Source organism: Oncorhynchus kisutch, linkage group LG11 (genome assembly GCF_002021735.2).
Source record: "Oncorhynchus kisutch isolate 150728-3 linkage group LG11, Okis_V2, whole genome shotgun sequence".
Lineage (NCBI taxonomy): Eukaryota > Metazoa > Chordata > Actinopteri > Salmoniformes > Salmonidae > Oncorhynchus > Oncorhynchus kisutch.
In genome coordinates this window covers 20,357,225-20,381,582 of record NC_034184.2, presented here as the reverse complement: position 1 = coordinate 20,381,582, position 24,358 = coordinate 20,357,225, and the positions used below count along the sequence as shown (strand labels likewise).

Genomic DNA, 24,358 nt, shown 5'->3' with positions numbered 1-24,358 from the left:
CCACACTGGCAACCTTATGCCAAAACTTAATCTTCAATTAATACCAAAAAGCTCATTTTAGTTTAAGATTTTTTAGGACGTAGACAATTTTGACTTTGGCTGTGGTGACTAGCGGTCAGTAGTTTAGAATTTGATGTGACAACGTTGACGTCACGTGATCCAACATGGCGGCGCTCGCGTCCTTGATGTTCAAGTCTAGATCAGGTAAAATATACACATGACAATTTATTTGCGTTAATTCAAACCTCTCTATGAAACACACTAGTATACGCCTATGACGCTCATGTATTGTAGTTACCCAGCTGGATAACGTGTTTTTGAAGCTAGCTGGCATGGCTTTAGCCACTCTCTCGTGCCTTCTCCATAGCCGAAAATTGTATATTTAAGTGGATATATTTTTATTTATTTATCTAGGCAAGTCAGTTAAGAACAAATTCTTATTTACAATGACTGCCAAGGAACAGTGGGTTAACTGCCTTTTTCAGGTTCAGAACAGATTTTTACCATAGTCATCTAGCAACCTTTCGGTTACTGGCCAAACGCTAGGCTGGCTTCCTGCAGATGTGATGCAGCCTGGATTCGAACTAGGCATTGCAGTGTCTTAGACCACTGCGCGACTCGGGTGCCCATGGTTTTGTTCGTCGTTGCCCTGCAAACCGTGTCAATATATCCTCCAAACGCTGTCTTCGAAGGCATTATCACTTTTATACCATGAGTTACCAACATATTAAAATAATGATTGACATATTTTCATTAAACTTTATGTTGACTAATTTAGTCATACTATTTAATCCTTCTGCAAGATATAGTCCCCACACAAATCTAGGGTTGCTAGAGACACGACCCAGTTGTTCAGTCTTTTTGTTTTGTTTGTAATGTTGCGGCCCAGTCGTTCAGTCTAAATGTTCCATTGTCATCCAGGCTGGCAACTTTCTTATCCCTTGCTTGCTAGCTAGCCAAATACGGCTAACATAGTCAAGTCAAAAAGTGCAGCCAGAATAACGGCAAAGTAGCCGCACTTGCATTGTCATAGAAAATGTGCTCACTCGTCAGGTCACTGTTATTCAGAGGAGCTAGCCAACGACACAGCAACAGTAACACAATCACTTCAATCGGAAGCTGGAAAGACTGCAAATGAGCTACTTTTCATTTTCATTTAAAAAATATATATATATCCATAAAAATTATGCCAGCTGATTCATGATTTCGACTGGCTGAGACACTGCCTGCCTGTCTGTCTCATCCCGACTCCCGACAAGTTCATTACTATGTCTCAGCAGGAGATCGAATTTGAATATTGAAACAATGTTGCAAATGTCGGAGAGGGACAGTGAGGTTTATTCAAATCTCCCTGTTGAAAACAAAATGTTAGTCTAAAATATATGTGAGATAATGTCTAGATGCTTTTTATAGTGGAGATCCAGTTTATAAATTGCCTGGCTGGGCTGATGAGACAGTGGATTGCGCAGTCAAATGGAACAGAGTAATTGGGCCTTTTAACATAATAGATTTAGCGGTGGCGACTTGTGGAATTGACACCGTCCGGAATGCAGTTTTAACCAATCAGCATTCAGGATTAATCCCACCCGTTGCATAAAACTAAGACCACAGCCTGTCGCTTTCAATGGGAACAAATGAGTCATAGTAGGCAGAACAAGCAAAGAGGTGGGCAGAGCCAAGCACAAGCTAGCGAGAGCCTATTGGCGTGTTCTAGCCAACATTTGTATATTTCCGTTAGGGAACGCCTACCCTGTGAAGTGCGCAATAACTCGATTCGCATTTGCACTCCTAAACAATGCTTCTTTTTTTTAATTGACAAAGGGTAAAGTCAACAAAACTTTGTCCACTCTGTTCAAAACATTTTTTAGTTTTCGGAACAGAACAGTATTGAGATCAAATGTTTCATGATTGAGAATGTGCAGAATGTTGGACAAAATCCATTGTGTCTTAAAATGTTCATAGTGATGTAGAATACACAACCAAATGATCCAGGTGTGCTAGATATAAAGACTATAAATGATTCACACAATTGTGGTAATGTGCCCAAAAAGATGTCTGAATTGCTGATTTCTGAAGATGTCATTATCAAAAATGTAAATATTTATTCTTCAAATGTCTAAAATGCATATGTACAAGTGAATAGTCATGGATGTGAGCTGATTAAAATATGCAATATTGTCCAATGAACCGTTTTCATAAAACAGAGGACCAGAAACTTGTAAAATTCCATAAGAATGCCAATATGTTTTAACCAAATATCTTGATGTTGAGAGCAGCAAACCATTACACATAGTTAGTTTTAATTCAGATGTATTTTTATTATGGGGCTATAGCAGATTGGTCTGTTACTAGAGTACTAAAATGTATATAATTGTCCACAACAGGCCCAACATTGGATTTTACTACAATGGAATGGAATGTACAGGAATGGTTTAAAGTCATCATAATGAAAACAGTTAAAGGATATCATTGTTTATAATTTGAATCAGCCCACATGACTATTTACATGTATACATCTATTTTACATGTTTGAAGATGAAGTATTGCAATTAAGGATTTAAACATTCTAAAATGAGTGATTCAGCCAGCTTTTTGGGCACATTCTTTCCACAATTATGTGAATCATTTACCGTCTTTACAATATGGCACACCTGGCTCATTTGGTTGTGTATTCTACATCACTATGACAATTTTAAGATATTATTGGGCATGCTACAATTATATTTCATACAGGTATGGTCATGCGCAATTGATCCAATAACAGTTGTTTGGCGGCCATATTGGGGAAAGGATTCTATGGGGTTGATACGTGAATCCTGTGATGGCCCTGTATCTACAAATATTTTTTAAACCCTGTTCTAGCTGTGTGTCTGTGAAATGCGGCGCCTCTATCACCAAAGTTACAATCCAAAAACCTAGCTACCCCACTACATGGAATTCTATGGCAAAGCTTCCAACATTCTAATGTCAATGGCAGAATATGGGTTATTTTTTAAATAATAGTTGTAGCTGGTGCTTTCAGAGTTGGTTATATTATATATCATTTGAAAGGTCATTTTAATGAAGAACTTGTCAAACAAAGATGAAAGTGTTTCAGGGTTTCCATTGTTAAAGCAATTTATACAGGTACATTTAGTAAATTTGCCAGTGGCATACCAAGTGAAAACTACTGGCCCGAGGGGGAGTATTACTGGCCCGGCCAAGATCACAGGAAAGCACACAGTATTTCAATCATGGGTGGTTTCATTTGCAGTCTAGGCAAGTAACTTATAGCCAACCATGCAATCTGATATTTAAATCGATTGTTTGGAAAACTAAAATAACACCATCCCCCCCTCAATGATTACTCTTTTATGAAAAGCAATATATTTAGGGACTGCACAAAGCCAAATATACACTGGAGTTTCTTACCAAGACGACGTTAAACATTCCTGAGTGGCCTAGTTACAGTTTAATATTACATTTACATATGTATTCAGACCCTTTACTCAGTACATTGTTGAAGCACCTTTGGCAGCGATTACAGCCTTGCGTCTTCATAGGTATGACGCTTCAAGCATGGCACACCTGTATTTGGGGAGTTTCTCTCATTCATCTCTGCTGATCCTCTCAATTTTGGTCAGGTTGGATGGGTAGCGTTGCTGCACAGCTATTTTCAGGTCTCTCCAAAAATGTTTGATCGAGTTCAAGTCCTGGCTCTGGCTGGATCACTCAAGGACATTCAGAGCCACTCCTGTGTTGTCTTGGCTGTGTGCTTAGGGTCGTTGTCCTGTTGGAAGGGGAACCTTCGCCCCAGTCTGAGGTCCTGAGCACTCTGAATCAGGTTTGGTTTTCATCAAGGATCTCTCTGTACTTTGCTCCATTCATCTGTCCGTTGATCCTGACTAATCTCCCAGTCCCTGCTGCTGAAAAACATCCCCACAACATGATGCTGCCACCACCATGCTTCACCGTAGGGATGGTGCCAGGTTTCTTCCAGATGTGACGTTTGGCATTAAGGCCAAGGAGTTCAATCTTGGTTTCATCAGACCAGATGATCTTTTTTCTCATGGTCTGAGAGGCCTTTTGGTGCCTTTTGGCAAACTCCAAGTGGGCTGTCATGTGCCTTTTAATGAGGAGTGGCTTCCGTCTGGTCACTCTACCATAAAGGCCTGAATGGTGGAGTGCTGCAGAGATTGTTGTCCTTCTGGAAGGTTCTCCCATCTGCATAGAGGAACTCTGGAGCTCTTTCAGTGACCATTAGGTTATCGTCACCTCCCTGACCAAGGCCCTTCTCCCCCGATTGCTCAGTTTGGCCAGGTGGCCAGCTTTTGGTGGATCCAAACTTCCATTTAAGAATGATGGGGGCCACTGTGTTCTTCGGGACCTTCAATGCTGCAGAAATATTTTGGTACTTTTCCCCAGGTCTGTGCCTATCAATCCTGTCTACGGAGTTCTAAGAACAATTCCTTCGACCTCATGGCTTGGTTTTTGCTCTGAAATGCATTGTCAACAGTGGGACCTTAATGTATATAGACAGATGTGTGCCTTTCCAAATCATGTCCAATCAATTTACTATACCACAGGTGGACTCCAATCAAGTTGTAGAAACATCTCAAGGATGATCAATGGAAACAGGATGCACCTGAGCTCAATTTTGAGTCTCATAGCAAAGGTTCTGAATACTTATGTAAATAAGGTATTTCTGTTTTTTATTTTTAATGCATTTGCAAAAAAATCTACAAACATGTTTTTGCTTCGTTATTATGGGGTCTTGTGTGTAGATTGAGGATCCACATTTTAGAATAACACTAACGTTACAATGTGGAAAAAGTCAAGGGGTCTGAAACCAAATCAATAAAATTTGTTTTGAATACTTTCCAAATGCGCTGTATGTATTGACTCGGGTGTGAATATTTATGTAAATTAGATTTCTGTATTTCATTTTTAGTAAGTGTGCAAACATTTCTAAAAGCATGTTGTCACTTTGTCATTATGAGTTATTGTGGGTAGATGGGTAAGAAAAATTATCTATTTAACCTCTCTAGGCTTGATGGGACGCTACCGTCCCACCTGACCAACATCCAGTGAAAGTGCAGGGCGCCAAATTCAAACTACAGAATTGTAAATATTTAACATTCTTGAAAATACACATGCAATATGTCAAAATTAATCGTAACTTCTTGTTAATCCAGCCACGGTGTCAGATTTCAAAAAGGCTTTACGCCAAAAGTAAACCATGCGATTATCTGAGGACAGCACCCCATAAAACAAACACAGACCATCATATTTCATCCTGCCAGGCGCGACACAAAACCCAGAAATAACGATATAATTCATGCCTTACCTTTTGAAGAGCTTCTTCTGTTGGCACTCCAATATGTCCCATAAACATCACAAATGGTCCTTTTGTTCGCTTAATATGGGACACTCCAATATGTCCCATAAACATCACAAATGGTCCTTTTGTTCGATTGTTCGTTATATCTCCAAAATGTCTATTTATTTGGCACGTTTGATCCAGAAAAAAAAAACGGTTCCAACTCGCGCAACGCAACATGACTACAAAATATCTAATAAGTTACCTGTAATCTTTGTCCAAACATTTCAAAAAACTTTCCTAATACAACTTTAGGTATTTTTTTACGTAAATAATCAATCAAATTTAAGACGGGATAAACTGCGTTCAATAGAGGAAAAAAACAAAGTGGAGCGAGCTTTTAGGTCGCGCGCCCCAACCACAACAGTACACTAGACTTGACCCTTGTTCTGAACAGCCCTACTTCTTCATTACACAAAGGGAAAAACATCAACCAATTTCTAGACTGTTGACATCCAGTGGAAGCGATAGGAACTGCAAGCAAGTGCTTTAGAAATCTAGATCCACATTGAAAACACTCATCTCAAAAAACTAAAAAATCCTGGATGATTTGTCCTCTGGGTTTCGCCTGCCAAATAAGTTCTGTTATACTTAGACATCATTCAAACCATTTTAGAAGCTTCCGAGTGTTTTTTTTTATCCAAATCTACTAATAATATGCATATTCTAGCTTCTGGGCCTGAGGAGCAGGCAGTTTACTTTGGGCACGCTTTTCATCCGGACGTGAAAATACCGCCCCTTAGTCTAGAGAGGTTAATCCATTTTGAATTCAGGCTGTAACACAAAATGTGGAAAGTCAAGGGGTATGAATACATTCTGAAGGCACTGTAATGCCCAGATGCTCCAGTGCTGCCCAAATGCTCTGTCCAAATGCAAATATACGCTTGTGTTATAATTTTGAAACTTTCATATAAGCGAGAGAATTTTACAAAATCAAAAGATACTTACTGCAGTTTAGCAAAGTTCCACCCGGCTGTGTTTATAAGAACACCTGCTTCCAGCTGAAAATGTGGAATGAAATGGCCCAATGGAAATGCGAGCCCAATCACAGCCGGATGTGATACAGCCTGGAATCGAACCAGGGTCTGTCGTGGCTTCTCTATTGCTGAGATGCAGTGCCTTAGACTGCTGCACCACCCGTGAGCCCTATATACACATCAATTACACTACAAATCTAAACTCAGCAAAAAAAGAAACATCCTCACTGACAACTGTGTTTATTTTCAGCAAACTTAACGTGTAAATATTTGTATGAACATAAGATTCAACAACTGAGACATAAACTGAACAAGTTCCACATACATGTGACTAACATACATGAAATAATGTGTCCCTGAACAAAGGGTGGTCAAAATCAAAATTAACAGTCAGTAAGTATCTGGTGTGGCCACCAGCTGCATTAAGTACTGCAGTGCATCTCCTCCTCATGTACTGCACCAGATTTGCCAGTTGTTGCTGTGAGATGTTTCCCCACTATTCCACCAAGGCACCTGCAAGTTCCTGGACATTTCTGGGGGGAATGGTCCTAGCATTCACCCTCCGATCCAACAGGTCCCAGACGTGCTCAATTGGGATTGAGATCCGGGCTCTTCGCTGGCCTTGGCAGAACACTGACATTCCTGTCTTGCAGGGAATTACGCACAGAACGAGCAGTATAGCTGGTGGCATTGTCATGCTGGAGAGTCATGTCAGGATGAGCCTGCAAGAAGGGTACCACATGAGGGAGGAGGATGTCTTCCCTGTAACGCACAGCATTGAGATTGCCTGCAATGACAACAAGCTCAGCCCGATGATTATGTGACACACCGCCCCAGACTTTGACGGACCCTCCACCTCCAAATTGATCCCGCTCCAGAGTACAGGCCTCGGTGTAACGCTCATTCCTTTGACAATAAACTTGAATCCGACCATCACCCTATGGTGAGACAAAACCACTACTCATCAGCGGAGAGCACTTTTTGCCAGTCCTGTCTGGTCCAGCAACGGTGGGTTTGTGCCCATAGGCAACGTTGTTGCTGGTGATGTCTGGTGAGGACCTGCCTTACAACAGCCTACAAGCCTTCAGTCCAGCCTCGGACATTTGTTGTTGCCATCCTGTACTTTTTTATTTAATTTTTTTATTTCACCTTTATTTAACCAGGTAGGCTAGTTGAGAACAAGTTCTCATTTGCAACTGCGACCTGGCCAAGATAAAGCATAGCAGTGTGAACAGAAAACACAGAGTTACACATGGAGTAAACAATTAACAAGTCAATAACACAGTAGAAAAAAAGGGGAGTCTATATACATTGTGTGCAAAAGGCATGAGGAGCTAGGCGAATAATTACAATTTTGCAGATTAATAACACTGGAGTGATAAATGATCAGATGGTCATGTACAGGTAGAGATATTGGTGTGCAAAAGAGCAGAAAAGTAAATAAATAAAAACAGTATGGGGATGAGGTAGGTAAAAATGGGTGGGCTATTTACCGATAGACTATGTACAGCTGCAGCGATCGGTTAACTGCTCAGATAGCAGATGTTTGAAGTTGATGAGGGAGATAAAAGTCTCCAACTTCAGCAATTTTTGCAATTCGTTCCAGTCACAGGCAGCAGAGAACTGGAACGAAAGGCGGCCAAATGAGGTGTTGGCTTTAGGGATGATCAGTGAGATACACCTGCTGGAGCGCGTGCTACGGATGGGTGTTGCCATCGTGACCAGTGAACTGAGATAAGGTGGAGCTTTACCTAGCATGGACTTGTAGATGACCTGGAGCCAGTGGGTCTGGCGACGAATATGTAGCGAGGGCCAGCCGACTAGAGTATACAAGTCGCAGTGGTGGGTGGTATAAGGTGCTTTAGTGACAAAACGGATGGCACTGTGATAAACTGCATCCAGTTTGCTGTTGGAAGCAATTTTGTAGATGACATCGCCGAAGTCGAGGATCGGTAGGATAGTCAGTTTTACTAGGGTAAGTTTGGCAGCGTGAGTGAAGGAGGCTTTGTTGCGGAATAGAAAGCCGATTCTTGATTTGATTTTCGATTGGAGATGTTTGATATGAGTCTGGAAGGAGAGTTTACAGTCTAGCCAGACACCTAGGTACTTATAGATGTCCACATATTCAAGGTCGGAACCATCCAGGGTGGTGATGCTGGTCAGTCATGCAGGTGCAGGCAGCGAACGGTTGAAAAGCATGCATTTGGTTTTACTAGCGTTGGAGGCCACGGAAGGAGTGTTGTATGGCATTGAAGCTCGTTTGGAGGTTAGATAGCACAGTGTCCAAGGACGGGCCGGAAGTATATAGAATGGTGTCGTCTGCGTAGAGGTGGATCAGGGAATCGCCCGCAGCAAGAGCAACATCATTGATATATACAGAGAAAAGAGTCGGGCCGAGGATTGAACCCTGTGGCACCCCCATAGAGACTGCCAGAGGACCGGACAGCATGCCCTCCGATTTGACACACTGAACTCTGTCTGCAAAGTAATTGGTGAACCAGGCAAGGCAGTCATCCGAAAAACCGAGGCTACTGAGTCTGCCGATAAGAATATGGTGATTGACAGAGTCGAATGCCTTGGCAAGGTCGATGAAGACGGCTGCACAGTACTTGTCCCGTAGGTGTGGTGTTCTGATGTAGCGATCCTGTGCAGGTGTTGTTACACGTGGTCTGCCACTGCGAGGACGATCAGCTGTCCGTCCTGTCTCCCTGTAGCGCTGTCTTAGGCGTCTCGCAGTACTAACATTGCAATTTATTGCCCTGGCCACATCTGCAGTTCTCATGCCTCCTTGCAGCATTCCTCCTTGCAGCATGCCTAAGGCATGTTCACGCAGATGAGCAGGGACCCTGGGTATTTATTTTTGTGTTTTTCAGAGTCAGTAGAAAGGCCTCTTTAGTGTCCTAAGTTTTCATAACTGTGACCTTAATTGCCTACTGTCTGTAAGCTGTTAGTGTCTTAACGACCGTTCCACAGGTGCATGTTCATTAATTGTTTATGGTTCATTGAACAAGCATGGGAAACAGTGTTTAAACCCTTTACAATTAAGATCTGTGAAGTAATTTGGATTCTTACAAATTATCTCTGAAAGACAGGGTCCTGAAAAAGGGATGTTTTTTGTTCGTTGCTGAGGTTATATACACATCAATTACACAATACATATCTATATACACATCAATATACACATCAATTACACAATACATATCTATAAACACCAATTACACTATACACATCTATATACACTTAAATTCACCAACAATCCTGAAATTTCCTTCCCCAACTACAACATTTTCTGACAATATAGAACTGCCTAACGGGGCGGAGTTAGCCTGCAGAGTTCCGTCATACTATCCAGGTCTGTGCCCAAACAATTCAAGCTTCTACTTTAAAAAATCCACCTTTCCAGAAACAAGTCTTTCACCGTTGCCACTTGTTATAAACCCCCCTCAGCTCCCAGCTGTGCCCTGGACACCATATGTGAATTGATTGCCCCCCATATATCTTCAGCGTTCGTACTGTTAGGTGACCTAAACTGGGATATGCTTAACACCCCGGCCGTCCTACAATCTAAACTAGATGCCCTCAATCTTACACAAATGATCAAGGAACCTACCAGGTACAACCCTAAATCCGTAGCCATGGGCACTCTCTTAGATATCATCCTGACCAACTTGCCTTCTAAATACAACTGTGCTGTCTTCAACCAGGATCTCAGCGATCACTGCCTCATTGCCTGTGTCCGTAATGGGTCCGCGGTCAAAAGACCACCCCCCCCATCACTGTCAAACGCTCCCTAAAACACTTCAGCGTGCAGGCCTTTCTAATCGACCTGGCCCGGGTATCCTGGAATGATATTGACCTCATCCTGTCAGTACAGGATGCCTGGTTGCTTTATAAAAGTGCTTTCCTCACCATCTTAAATAAGCATGTCCCATTAAAACAAATGTAGAACTAAGAACAGATATAGCCCTTCGTTCACCCCAGACTTGACTGCCCTTGACCAGCACAAAAACATCCTGTGGAGTACTGCACTAGCATCAAATAGCCCTGCGATAGGCAACCTTTCAGGGTAGTCAGGGACCAATATACACAGTCAGTTAGGAAAGCTAAGACTACCTTTTTCAAATTTGCATCCTGTAGCAGTTTTGGGACACTGTAAAGTCCATGGAGAATAAGAGCACCTCCTCCCAGCTGCCTACTGCACTGAGGCTTGGAAACACTGTCACCACCGATAAATCTACGATAATTGATCATTTCAATAAGCATATTTCCTCCTGCAGCAACTTGCTCCCCCCCCCCCCCCGCTTCTCCTTCACCCAAATCTAGACAGCTGATGTTCTGAAAGAGCTGCAAAATCTGGATCCCTACAAATCAGCTGGGCTAGACCATCTGGACCTTCTCTTTCTAAAATGATCTGCCGAAATTGTTGCAACTCCTATTACTAGCCTGTTCAACCTCTCTTTCTTATCTTCTGAAATCCCTAAAGATTGGAAGCTGCTGCGGTGATCCCCCTCTTCAAAGGGGAGACACTCTAGGCCCAAACTGTTATAGACCTATATCCATCCTGCCCTGCCTTTTCTAAAATATTTGAAAGCCAAGTTAACAAACAGATCACCGACCATTTAGAATCCCACTGTATCTTCTCCGCTATGCAATCTGGTTTCCGAGCTGGTCATGAGTACACCTCAGCCACGCTCAAGGTCCTAAATGATATCATAACCGCCATCGATAAGACACAGTACTGTGCAGCCGTCTTCATTGACCTGGTCAAGGCTTTCGACTCTGTCAATCACTGCATTCTTATCAGCAGCCTTGGTTTCTCAAATGACTGCCTTGCCTGGTTCACCAACTACTTCTCAGATGGTGTTCAGTGTGTCAAATTGGAGGGCCTGTTGTCCGGACCTCTGGCAGTCTCTATGGGGGTGCCATAGGGTTCAATTCTTGGGCCGACTCTTTTATCTGTATATATCAATGATGTCGCTCTTGCTGCTGGTGATTCTCTGATCTACCTCTACGCAAATGACACCATTCTGTATACTTCTGGCCCTTCTTTGGACACTGTTAATGAACCTCCAAACGAGCTTCAATGCCATACAACACTCCTTCCGTGGCCTCCAACTGCTTTTAAATGCAAGTAAAACTAAATGCATGCTCTTCAACCGATTGCTGCCCACACCTGCCTGCCCGACAAGCAACACTACTCTGAACTGTTCTGACTTAGAATATGTGGACAACCACAAATACCTAGGTGTCTGGTTAGACTGTAAACTCTCCTTTCAGACTCACATTAAGCAGCATCTCCAATCCAAAATTAAATCTAGAATCGTCTTTCTATTTCGCAACAAAGCCACCTTCACTCATGCTGCCAAACATACCCTTTTAAAACTGACTATCCTACCGATCCTTGACTTTGGCAATGTCATTTACAAAATAGCCTCCAGCACTCTACTCAGCAAACTGGATGTAGATGTCTATAACAGTGCCACCTGTTTTGTCACCAAAGCCCCATATTCTACACACCTTTGTGACCTGTATGCTCTCGTTGGCTGGCAATTGCTACATAATCGTTCCCAAATCCACTGGCTCCAGGTCATCTATGTCTTTGCTAGGTAAAGCCCCGCCTTATCTCAGCTCACTGGTCACCATAGCAACGCCCACCCGTAGCACGTGCTCCAGCAGGTATATTTCACTGGTCATCCCCAAAGCCAACACTCCCTTTGGCCGCCTTTCCTTCCAGTTCTCTGCTGCCAATGACTGGAATGAATTGCAAAATCACTGAAGTTGGAGACTTATATCTCCCTCTCTAAGCATCAGCTCTCAGTGCAGCTTACCAATCATTGTACCTGTACACAGCCAATATGTAAATAGCACACCCAACTACCTCATCCCCATATTGTTATTTATCTTCTTGCTCTTTTGCACCCCAGAATCTCTACTTGCACATCATCATATGCACATCTATCACTCCAGTGTTTAATTGCTAAATTGTCATTATTTCGCCTCTATGGCTTATTTATTGCCTCACCTCCCTAATCTTCTACATTTGCACACACTGTACATAGATTTTTCTATTGTGTTATTGACTGTAAGTTTGTTTATGTGTAACTCTGTGTTGTTTTTGTCACACTGCTTTGCTTTATCTTGGCCAGGTCGCAGTTGTAAATGAGAACTTGTTCTCAACTGGCCTACCTGGTAAAATAAAGGTGAAATAAAAAAATTACACAATACATATCTTTACATACATCAATTACACTACATATCTATATACATATATTTTTTATTTATTTATTTATTGTACCTTTATTTAACAAGGCAAGTCAGTTAAGAACAAATTCTTATTTACAATGACGGCCTACCCCGGCCAAACCCTAACGATGCTGGGCCAATTGTGTGCCGCCCTATGGGACTCCCAATAACGGCCGTTTGTGATACAGCCTGGAATCGTACCAGGGTCTGTAGTGATGCCTCTAGCACTGAGATGCAGTGCCTTAGACCCCTGCGCCACTCGGGAGCCCTATATTCACATCAATTACTCTATACATATCTACAGTTGAAGTCAGAAGTTTACATACACCTTATCCAAATACATTTAAACTGAGTTTTTCACAATTCCTGACATTTAATCCTAGTAAAAGTTCCCTGTCTTAGGTAAGTTAGAATCAGCACTTCATTTTAAGAATGTGAAATGTCAGAATAATAGTAGAGAGAGTGATTTATTTAAGCTTTTATTTCTTTAATCACATTCCCAGTGGGTCAGAAGTTTACATACACTCAAGTAGTATTTGGTAGCATTGCCTTTAAATTGTTTAACTTGGGTCAAATGTTTTGGGAAGCATTCCACAATAAGTTGGGTGAATTCTGGCCCATTCTTCCTGACAGAGCTGGTGTAACTGAGTCAGATTTGTCGGCCTTCTTGCTCGCACACACTTTTTCAGTTCTGCCCACAAGTATTTTATAGGATTGAGGTCAGGGCTTTGTGATGTCCACTCCAATACCGTGACTTTGTTGTCCTTAAGCCATTTTGCCACGACTTTGGAAGTATGCTTGGGGTCATTGTCCATTTTGAAGATCCATTTGCGACCAAGCTTTAAATTCCTGTCTTGAGATGTTGCTTCAATATATCCACATAATTTTCCTGCCTCATGATGCCATCTATTTTGTGAAGTGCACCAGTCCCTCCTACAGCAAAGCACCCCCACAACATGATGCTGCCACCCCAGTGCGTCATGGTTGGGATGGTGTTCTTCGCCTTGCAAGCATCCCCCCCTTTTCCTCCAAACATAATGATGGTCATTTTGGCCAAACAGTTCTATTTTTGTTTCATCAGACCAGAGGACATTTCTCCAAAAAGTACGATCTTTTTCCCCATGTGCAGTTGCAAACCGTAGTGTGGCTTTTTTATGGCGTTTTTTGAGCAGTGGCTTCTTCCTTGCTGAGTGGCCTTTCAGGTTATTTTATTTTTATTTGACCTTTATTTAACCAGGTAGGCAAGTTGAGAACAAGTTCTCATTTACAATTGCGACCTGTTCAAGATAAAGCAAAGCAGTTTGACATGTACAACAATACAGAGTTACACATGGAGTAAAACAAACATACAGTCAATAATACAGTAGAAAAATAAGTCTATATACGATGTGAGAAAATGAGGTGAGATAAGGGAGGTAAAGGCAAAAAAAAAGGCCATGGTGGCGAAGTAAATACAATATAGCAAGTAAAACACTGGAATGGTAGATTTGCAGTTGAAGAATTTGCAAAGTATAAATAGAAATAATGGCGTGCAAAGGAGCAAAATAAATAAATACAGTAGGTGGATGAGGTAGTTGTTTGGGCTAAATTATCGATTGGCTATGTACAGGTGCAGTAATCTGTGAGCTGCTCTGACAGCTGGTGCTTAAAGCTAGTGTTACCAATTTCAGAGATTTTTGTAGTTTGTTCCAGTCATTGGCAGCAGAGAACTGGAAGGAGAGGCAGAGTGGCTGATGGAACTCTTCAGCTGGCTAGCTCCGGAATAATTGATGTTTGCTCTGGGACCGACATAAGCCAATAGTCACTCGGATAGCAACTAGCTAGCTGCAAGATCCAGGTGTAAATGTCCAGAGCTTGCGGTAGAAATCCGGGGATATGGAGAGAAAATAGGTCCGGTATGCTCTGGTCTGAGTCGCGTTGTACAAAACTGCCGATGGCTTTTCGAGCTAAAGGATAGCTGATGACCACCAACCGTGGTTAGCTGAATACTAACGTTACCCAGTCAACTGGCTAGCTTCTATTGTCGATTTCAGATTTGAGGTGAATAATGCTTCTTTTTTTTAATTGGTGAGGCGGGTTGCAGGAGAGTGTTTTGAAGTTGACATTTTTTGAAAAAAATATCTAAAAAGATATGCGAAGAAAAGATGTGTGTATATTTATATATATCTTGCCGTGTCCCTATATATATATATATACATATATATATATATATATATATGTATATGTATATATATATGTATATGTATATGTATATGTATATACATATATGTATATATATATGTATATGTATATATATATGTATATGTATATGTATATGTATATACATATATGTATATGTATATACATATATGTATATGTATATACATATATGTATATGTATATACATATACGTATATATATGTATATGTATATATATGTATATGTATATATATGTATATGTATATGTATATGTATATGTATATATATATATATATATATATATATATATATATATGGACACGGCAAGATGAGGACAAAGGACTTCTGACTGTTATGCTTTCTTGGGGAGCAGGTTGATATGTTATGTCGATATAGAACTCGTTTTACTGTGGATATAGATACTTTTGTACCTGTTTCCTCCAGCATCTTCACAAGGTCCTTTGCTGTTGTTCTGGGTACGTTCTGGGTACGTTCAAAGTACGTTCATCTCTTGGAGACAGAACGCGTCTTCTTCCTGAGCGGTGTGGCGGCTGCGTGGTCCCATGGTGTTAATACTTGCGTACTATTATTTGTACAGATAAACGTGGTACCTTCGGGCATTTGGAAATTGCTCCCAAGGATGAACCAGACTTGTGGAGGTCTACAATTTTTTTCTGAGGTCTTTGCCGATTTCTTTTGATTTTCCCATGATATCAAGCAAAGAGGCACTGAGTTTGATGGTAGGCCTTGAAATACATCCACAGGTACACCTTCAATTGATTCAAATTATGTAAATTAGCCTATCAGAAGGTTCTAAAGCCATGACATCATTTCTGGAATTTTCCAAGCTGTTTAAAGACAGTCAATTTAGTGTATGTAAACTTCTGACCCACTGGAATTCTGATACAGTGAAATAATCTGTCTGTAAACAATTGTTGGAAAAATTACTTGTGTCACGCACAAAGTATCCTAACCAATTTGCCAAAACAGCAGGTATCCTAGTGGTTAGAGTGTTGGACTTGTAACTGGTTGCAAGATTGAATCCCCGAGCTGACAAGGTAAAAATCTGTCGTTCTGCCCCTGAACAAGGCAGTTAACCCACTGTTCCTAGGCCGTCATTGAAAATAAGAATTTGTTCATAACTGACTTGTCTAGTTAAATAAAGGTTTTTAAAAAACTATAGTTTGTTAATCCTCTTGAGGGGGCAGTATTTTGTTGTTTGCATGAAAAACGTACCCAAATGAAACTGCCTAATTCGCAGGCCCAGAATCTAGATAATGCATATAATTAGGATAGAAAACAGTCTAAAGTTTCCAAAACTGTCAAAAATATGGATACTGTTTGGAATTTTTGTCTGCCCCGTCGTGCCTGCTCGAGCCTGTGGATTTCTGAACATAATGCGCCAACCAAATGGAGGTATTTTGGATATAACAATAATCTTTATGGAACAAAAGGAACATTTATTGTATAACTGGGAGTGCAAACATCCGAAGATCATCAAAAGTAAGCGATTCATTTTATTGCTTTTCTGACTTTCGTGACCAATCTACTTTGCTGCTAGCTGTTTGTAATGTTTTGTCTGCTGAGAGAGATGTCCATACATAAACGCTTGGTATGCTTTCGCCGAAAAGCTTTTTTTTAATTTGACACGCCAGGTGGATTAACAACAAGCTACGCTGTGTTTTGCTATATTGCGCTTGTGATTTCATGAAAATTAAATATTTTTAGTAATTTGAATTTGGCGCTCTGCAATTCAGCGGATGTTGACGGAAATGATCCCGCTAAAGGGATGGGTGCATCAAGAAGTTAACAAGAAATTTGTGGAGTGGTTGAAAAACTAGTTTTAATGACTCCAACCTCAGTGTATGTAAACTTCCAACTTCAACTGTATATACACATCAACTACACTATACACATCTATATACACATCAATTGCACTATACACATCAATTACACTATACACATCTATATACACATCAATTACACTATACACTTCTATATATATACACATCAATTACACTATACATGAAAAACAAACACAAAACGCGACAAGCAAAACAGAATATGAATATGGAACCACCACATTCTTAAGTAAAAAGGCCCCCTAACATCCACCTGAATTGCCCTAGAGACACCAACTTGTACTTTTGGAGATCATTCCACAAACTAAAAACAGATTTAGCTAACTCATGTCTACTTTATGTTACAAAATGCAATGATGTGTACTGAACTTATCACCTGTAATAAAGCGCTATGATAAACTGTGTCCAATGGCTTCAATAGTGTCCAGCTGTGCTCCATATTTTCAGCTGAGAACCCTAACACGGAACCCAAACCGGCTGCGCGCGTGCGCTATCGTGCATAAATGTATTTTGTCCCCCTACACCAAATGCGATCACTGCACGCAGGTTAAAATATCAAAAGAAACTCTGAACCAATGACATTAATTTGGGGACAGGTTGAAAAGCATTAAACATGTATGGCAATTTAGCTAGTTAGCTTGCACTTGCTAGCTAATTTGTCCTATTTAGCTAGCTTGCTGTTGCTAGCTATTTTGTCCTGGGATATAAACATTGAGTTGTTATTTTACCTGAAATGCACACGGTCCTTTACTCCGACAATTAATCCACACATAAAACGGCCAACCGAATCGTTTCTAGTCATCTCTCCTCTTTCCAGGCTTTTTCATCTTTGAACTTATATGGTGATTGGCATCTACACTTTTACCACAATAACTGGCAAAACATTTAGTCTTTCAATCTCCATGTGGGTATAACCAATGAGGAGATGGCATGTGACTCACCCAATTTTTTCCTAAAGTATTTATATTTACTTCGGACCCCCTCAACTGAAGCTAGCCAGCTAACCAGCGGGTATGCTAGCGGTCTTCAACTAACCGGTCATCAGCTAACCTGTAGTTCGGAAAGCTCTCGCCTGTTCGTACAACGCGACTCTAACCAGAGCATAACGGACCTATTTATTTTTCATCCCCGGATTCCCACCGCAAACGGAACATCTTTCAGCTGGATTTTTCAGCAACTAGCTATCTAGCTAAACCGCAACCCCGGATTACTCCTGGCTAGCGTTTCCACCCACTTAGCTTGAAGCTAGCCCGGCCGTAGCACCTGTGCTACCACCGTAGCATACTCCTGAGCTACAATACCCGGGCCCACGACCGGTCTATCGATGTCATCGCATGAAGAGGAATAAACAGACTCACCCCATCGCGACGTCCCCCAAAGGCTAACTCTCTAGCCCTCACTATCTCCCTGCTTGCTAATTCGGCCTGCTAACTGCTAGCTTGTCCAGCTCCGGTCCGCTAACTGCTACCTTGTCTAGCCCGGGCCTACAAACTGTTAGCTTGTTAGCACAGGCCTGCTAACCGCCTGAATCGCCGCGTCCCAAACGCTCACCGGACCCATATTTACTTTCTATCTCTTTTGACTTTTAATTTGTTTTTACCTTCCGGAAACCTGCCTCACCCAATGTGATACGGAATCGCTATTATTTTTTTATTTTTAGAACACACTCAAGAACCTCCAGAAGCTAACCAGCTAACTAGCTACAAGCTATTTAGTCATTGTTAGTTTTTTAAACCTGGATAACACTCGCCAGTCCAGCTTCCCTGCCCCATCCACCGCTGCCCCCTGGACACTGATCTCTTGGCTACATAGCTGATGCACGCTGGACTGTCCATTAATCACGGTACTCCATTCTGCTTGTTTGTTTTATCTGTTGGCCCCGTTGCCTAGTCTACACCATTTTACCTGCTGTTGTTGTGCTAGCTGATTAGCTGTTGTCTCACCTACTGTTTTAGCTAGCTTTCCCAATTCAACACCTGTGATTACTGTATGCCTCGCTGTATGTCTCTCAATGTCAATATGCCTTGTATACTGTTGTTCAGGTTAGTTATCATTGTTTTAGTTCACAATGGAGCCCCTAGTTCCACTCTTCATGCCCCTGATAACTCCTTTGTCCCACCCCCCACACATGCGGTGACCTCACCCATTACTACCAGCATGTCCAGAGATACAACCTCTCTCATCATCACCCAGTGCCTGGGCTTACCTCCGCTGTACCCGCACCCCACCATACCCCTGTCTGCGCATTATGCCCTGAATATATTCTACCATGCCCAGAAACCTGCTCCTCTTATTCTCTGTCCCCAACGCTCTAGGCGACCAGTTTTGATAGCCTTTAGCCGCACCCTCATACTACTCCTTCTCTGTTCCGCGGGTGATGTGGAGGTAAACCCAGGCCCTGCATGTCCCCAGGCACCCTCATTTGTTGACTTCTGTGATCGAAAAAGCCTTGGTTTCATGCATGTCAACATCAGAAGCCTCCTCCCTAAGTTTGTTTTACTCACTGCTTTAGCACACTCTGCTAACCCTGATGTCCTTGCTGTGTCTGAATCCTGGCTCAGGAAGGCCACCAACAATTCTGAGATTTCCATACCCAACTATAACATCTTCCGTCAAGATAGAACTGCCAAAGGGGGAGGAGTTGCAGTTTACTGCAGAGATAGCCTGCAAAGTAATGTCATACTTTCCAGGTCCATACCCAAACAGTTCGAACTACTAATTTTGAAAATTACTCTCTCCAGAAATAAGTCTCTCACGGTTGCCGCCTGCTACCGACCCCCCTCAGCTCCCAGCTGTGCCCTGGACACCATTTGTGAATTGATCGCCCCCTCATCTAGCTTTAGAGTTTGTTCTGTTAGGTGACCTAAACTGGGATATGCTTAACACCCCGCCAGTCCTACAATCTAAGCTAGATGCCCTCAATCTCACACAAATCATCAAGGAACCCACCAGGTACAACCCTAACTCTGTAAACAAGGGCACCCTCATAGACGTCATCCTGACCAACTGGCCCTCCAAATACACCTCCGCTGTCTTCAACCAGGATCTCAGCGATCACTGCCTCATTGCCTGTATCCGCTACGGAGCCGCATTCAAACGACCACCCCTCATCACTGTCAAACTCTCCCTAAAACACTTCTGTGAGCAGGCCTTTCTAATCGACCTGGCCCGGGTATCCTGGAAGGACATTGACCTCATCCCGTCAGTTGAGGATGCCTGGTCATTCTTTAAAAGTAACTTCCTCACCATTTTAGATAAGCATGCTCCGTTCAAAAAATGCAGAACTAAGAACAGATACAGCCCTTGGTTCACCCCAGACCTGACTGCCCTCGACCAGCACAAAAACATCCTGTGGCGGACTGCAATAGCATCGAATAGTCCCCGTGATATGCAACTGTTCAGGGAAGTCCGGAACCAATACACGCAGTCAGTCAGGAAAGCTAAGGCCAGCTTCTTCAGGCAGAAGTTTGCATCCTGTAGCTCCAACTCCAAAAAGTTCTGGGACACCGTGAAGTCCATGGAGAACAAGAGCACCTCCTCCCAGCTGCCCACTGCACTGAGGCTAGGTAACACTGTCACCACTGATAAATCCATGATTATCGAAAACTTCAATAAGCATTTCTCAACGGCTGGCCATGCCTTCCACCTGGCTACTTCAACCTCGGCCAACAGCTCCGCCCCCCCCGCAGCTCCTCGCCCAAGCCTCTCCAGGTTCTCCTTTAACCAAATCCAGATAGCAGATGTTCTGAAAGAGCTGCAAAACCTGGACCCGTACAAATCAGCTGGGCTTGACAATCTGGACCCTCTATTTCTGAAACTATCTGCCACCATTGTCGCAACCCCTATTACCAGCCTGTTCAACCTCTCTTTCATATCGTCTGAGATCCCCAAGGATTGGAAAGCTGCCGCAGTCATCCCCCTCTTCAAAGGGGGAGACACCCTGGACCCAAACTGTTACAGACCTATATCCATTCTGCCCTGCCTATCTAAGGTCTTCGAAAGCCAAGTCAACAAACAGGTCACTGACCATCTCGAATCCCACCGTACCTTCTCCGCTGTGCAATCTGGTTTCCGAGCCGGTCATGGGTGCACCTCAGCCACACTCAAGGTACTCAACGATATCATAACCGCCATCGATAAAAGACAGTACTGTGCAGCCGTCTTCATCGACCTTGCCAAGGCTTTCGACTCTGTCAATCACCATATTCTTATCGGCAGACTCAGGAGCCTCGGTTTTTCGGATGACTGCCTTGCCTGGTTCACCAATTACTTTGCAGACAGAGTTCAGTGCGTCAAATCGGAGGGCATGCTGTCTGGTCCTCTGGCGGTCTCTATGGGGGTGCCACAGGGTTCAATTCTCGGGCCGACTCTTTTCTCTGTGTATATCAATGATGTTGCTCTTGCTGCGGGCGATTCCCTGATCCACCTCTACGCAGACGACACCATTCTATATACCTTCGGCCCGTCTTTGGACACTGTGCTATCTAACCTCCAAACAAGCTTCAATGCCATACAACACTCCTTCCGTGGCCTCCAACTGCTCTTAAACGCTAGTAAAACCAAATGCATGCTTTTCAACCGGTCGCTGCCTGCACCCGCATGCCCGACTAGCATCACCACCCTGGATGGTTCCGACCTAGAATATGTGGACGTCTATAAGTACCTAGGTGTCTGGCTAGACTGCAAACTCTCCTTCCAGACTCATATCAAACATCTCCAATCGAAAATCAAATCAAGAGTCGGCTTTCTATTCCGCAACAAAGCCTCCTTCACTCACGCCGCCAAGCTTACCCTAGTAAAACTGACTATCCTACCGATCCTCGACTTCGGCGATGTCATCTACAAAATGGCTTCCAACACTCTACTCAGCAAACTGGATGCAGTTTATCACAGTGCCATCCGTTTTGTCACTAAAGCACCTTATACCACCCACCACTGCGACTTGTATGCTCTAGTCGGCTGGCCCTCGCTACATATTCGTCGCCAGACCCACTGGCTCCAGGTCATCTACAAGTCCATGCTAGGTAAAGCTCCGCCTTATCTCAGCTCACTGGTCACGATGGCAACACCCATCCGTAGCACGCGCTCCAGCAGGTGTATCTCACTGATCATCCCTAAAGCCAACACCTCATTTGGCCGCCTTTCGTTCCAGTACTCTGCTGCCTGTGACTGGAACGAATTGCAAAAATCGCTGAAGTTGGAGACTTTTATCTCCCTCACCAACTTCAAACATCAGCTATCTGAGCAGCTAACCGATCGCTGCAGCTGTACATAGTCTATTGGTAAATAGCCCACCCTTTTTCACCTACCTCATCCCCATACTGTTTTTATTTATTTACTTTTCTGCTCTTTTGCACACCAATATCTCTACCTGTACATGACCATCTGATCATTCATCACTCCAGTGTTAATCTGCAAAATTGTAATTATTTGCCTACCTCCTCATGCCTTTTGCACACATTGTATATAGACTCCCCCTTTGTTTTCTACTGTGTTATTGACTTGTTAATTGTTTACTCCATGTGTAACTCTTTGTTGTCTGCTCACACTGCTATGCTTTATCTTGGCCAGGTCGCAGTTGCAAATGAGAACTTGTTCTCAACTAGCCTACCTGGTTAAATAAAGGTGAAATAAAAAAATAAAAAATTCCCAACATAACCATGCTATCCAATCCCTGAACAGCAGGGACACTTATAGTTGACGAAAACCTAAATGTCCTTTGTCACGAATGTTGATAAAAAATTATATTTGAACTTACTCTACCAATTGTCTATGGGGTTGGTTCGTAATAGGGTGGAACTTTAGACAACCTTTCTAAAGGAACTTATTATTAAAGACTTTCTTGTAGACCCACTTTCTCTCTGCTTTCTTCATCTCAAAATATACGTCCCCCACAAGTTATTGCTTGTTTGTGCACATATGGCACACGTGCAGGACTTTTTTATTTCAACATGAGGTAAGCAGCGAGGAAGTGGGTCTACAATAGATACATGTTTGGAAAGTCTGTTTAATAAAACATTCCTTTGGATATATATATATATTGTCTCAAATTCCACCCTATATAGGGGAAGGGATGGGCCGAAGACGTAGATGTCGATTAAGGCAGCCCCCCCCCCCCCCCCCGGCACTCTCTGTCTCAGAGGGGTTGGGTTAAATGCAGAAGACACATTTCAGTTGAATGCATAAGAACAAACACTATGGACATTTGCTAATGTAAGTTCAAATATTATTTTATTCAACATTCGTAACAGACGAGACGTTTAGGTTTTCGTCTATGTAGTAATGTTGTCCAGGGATTGGATAGCATGGTCAAGTCGGGACTATGACTGGTGTATCAGGCTACTAGCTACCTACATTGGAAAGAAGTTTCTAACATAGCATGAGCATCACAAATGGTATTGAACAGCCCACTGCCTTCATACAAGCCAGACAGTCATTTATCAACTGTATTGACTGCTTCAAATGTATCCCCTTGCTACAACTGCTACAATGTTAACTCAACAAAATTGCAGGTCTTTTGCTCCCTTGCCAGTCCTCTCTTGTGGACTGGGTGCGCTTTGCATCCAAGAAGGCAGGCGGTAGCAGCAAGAATCTCGGGGGAAAGAGTCCCGGTCGCAGATATGGCTTCTAGAAAACAGACGGTAGCTACGTGAATGCTCTTATTTGTCAGTATGCTATGCTTAGTTCTGACATCTCTGTGAGGTGCATGTTATGTATTTTGATCTTACACACGTCATGTTTGCATCGTCTAATTAACACTTCTGTTTTGTTGGCATCCACCTTCAGGGAACTTTGTCCATGCTGGCAACATCCTAGCAACACAGAGGCTCATGCGGTGGCAACCAGGAGCACATGTAAGGTTTCTCATTTTCACTGTTTATATCCTGAGGTGTATTCATCACATGCACATCATAGCAAATAGTTTAGCACCGCAGCTAAATGTTTTGCAACAGAAACATTTTACTCCAACCAGAAAACTATTTGGAAATTTCCATTGGACAAATTTAGGTAAGTCCCTCCTTGTTTCTTTTGATTCCGTTTGGTTCCTAGTGAATACACCCCTGGAAGCCTTCAAATGTCTGCAGGTCGCCAGTTGATTGTCAACTAATCGCTCTCACTCTCTATCCCCCACCTCTCTCAGGTGGGGATTGGAACCAACAACACCCTTTATGCCCTGGAGGATGGCATTGTCAGGTTCACTAAGGAGGTGTATGTTTCAGCCCCACGCAGCACTGAGACATTCAAGGTCATCACCAAGCTGCCCACGGGAACTGTGCTCTACAAGACCTTTATCAACATAGTGCCCAACAAACAAGAGGGCAAATTCAAACTGGTTGGCATGTTCTAAAGACATTCATATTCCACTCTGTGGAAGATCAAATCCTACTTTTTCTATGGACTTGGCGGATTGAAAGGTTCTGTTCAACCGCGGACTCCTTTGTCGTGAATGTTGTGGAACTGAGCTGCTGTGTGGTGAGGAGGATTCTGGAAGTTCTGAGGGAATTCCTCAAAGCTTCTTGTGTTGTTGTGGTGACCGTTACCATATTTTCATTGATCCTGCACATTTTGACTATGGTCGAAGGTTTAATCAACAGGCACCTACCTGACTTATTGTGCTGTAAGAAGACGTGTCACTCCATCCAATAAAGTTTTTTATGAACTGGGTGGTTTGAGCCCTGAATGCTGATTGGTATTTTTACTGCTCTAATGAATGTTGGTAACCAGTTTATATAATAGCA

General features: G+C 42.6%; 1 protein-coding gene and 1 pseudogene across 1 annotated transcript in view; one reads left to right on the top strand and one right to left on the bottom strand.

Moving 5' to 3' along the window:
* The window catches only part of eme1 (essential meiotic structure-specific endonuclease 1), a 48,543-nt gene that overhangs the window by 21,216 nt on the left and 2,969 nt on the right, over positions 1-24,358 (bottom strand). The gene's annotated exons all lie outside the window — the stretch shown is intronic.
* LOC109899911 (39S ribosomal protein L27, mitochondrial-like) lies at positions 16-24,304 on the top strand (annotated as a pseudogene).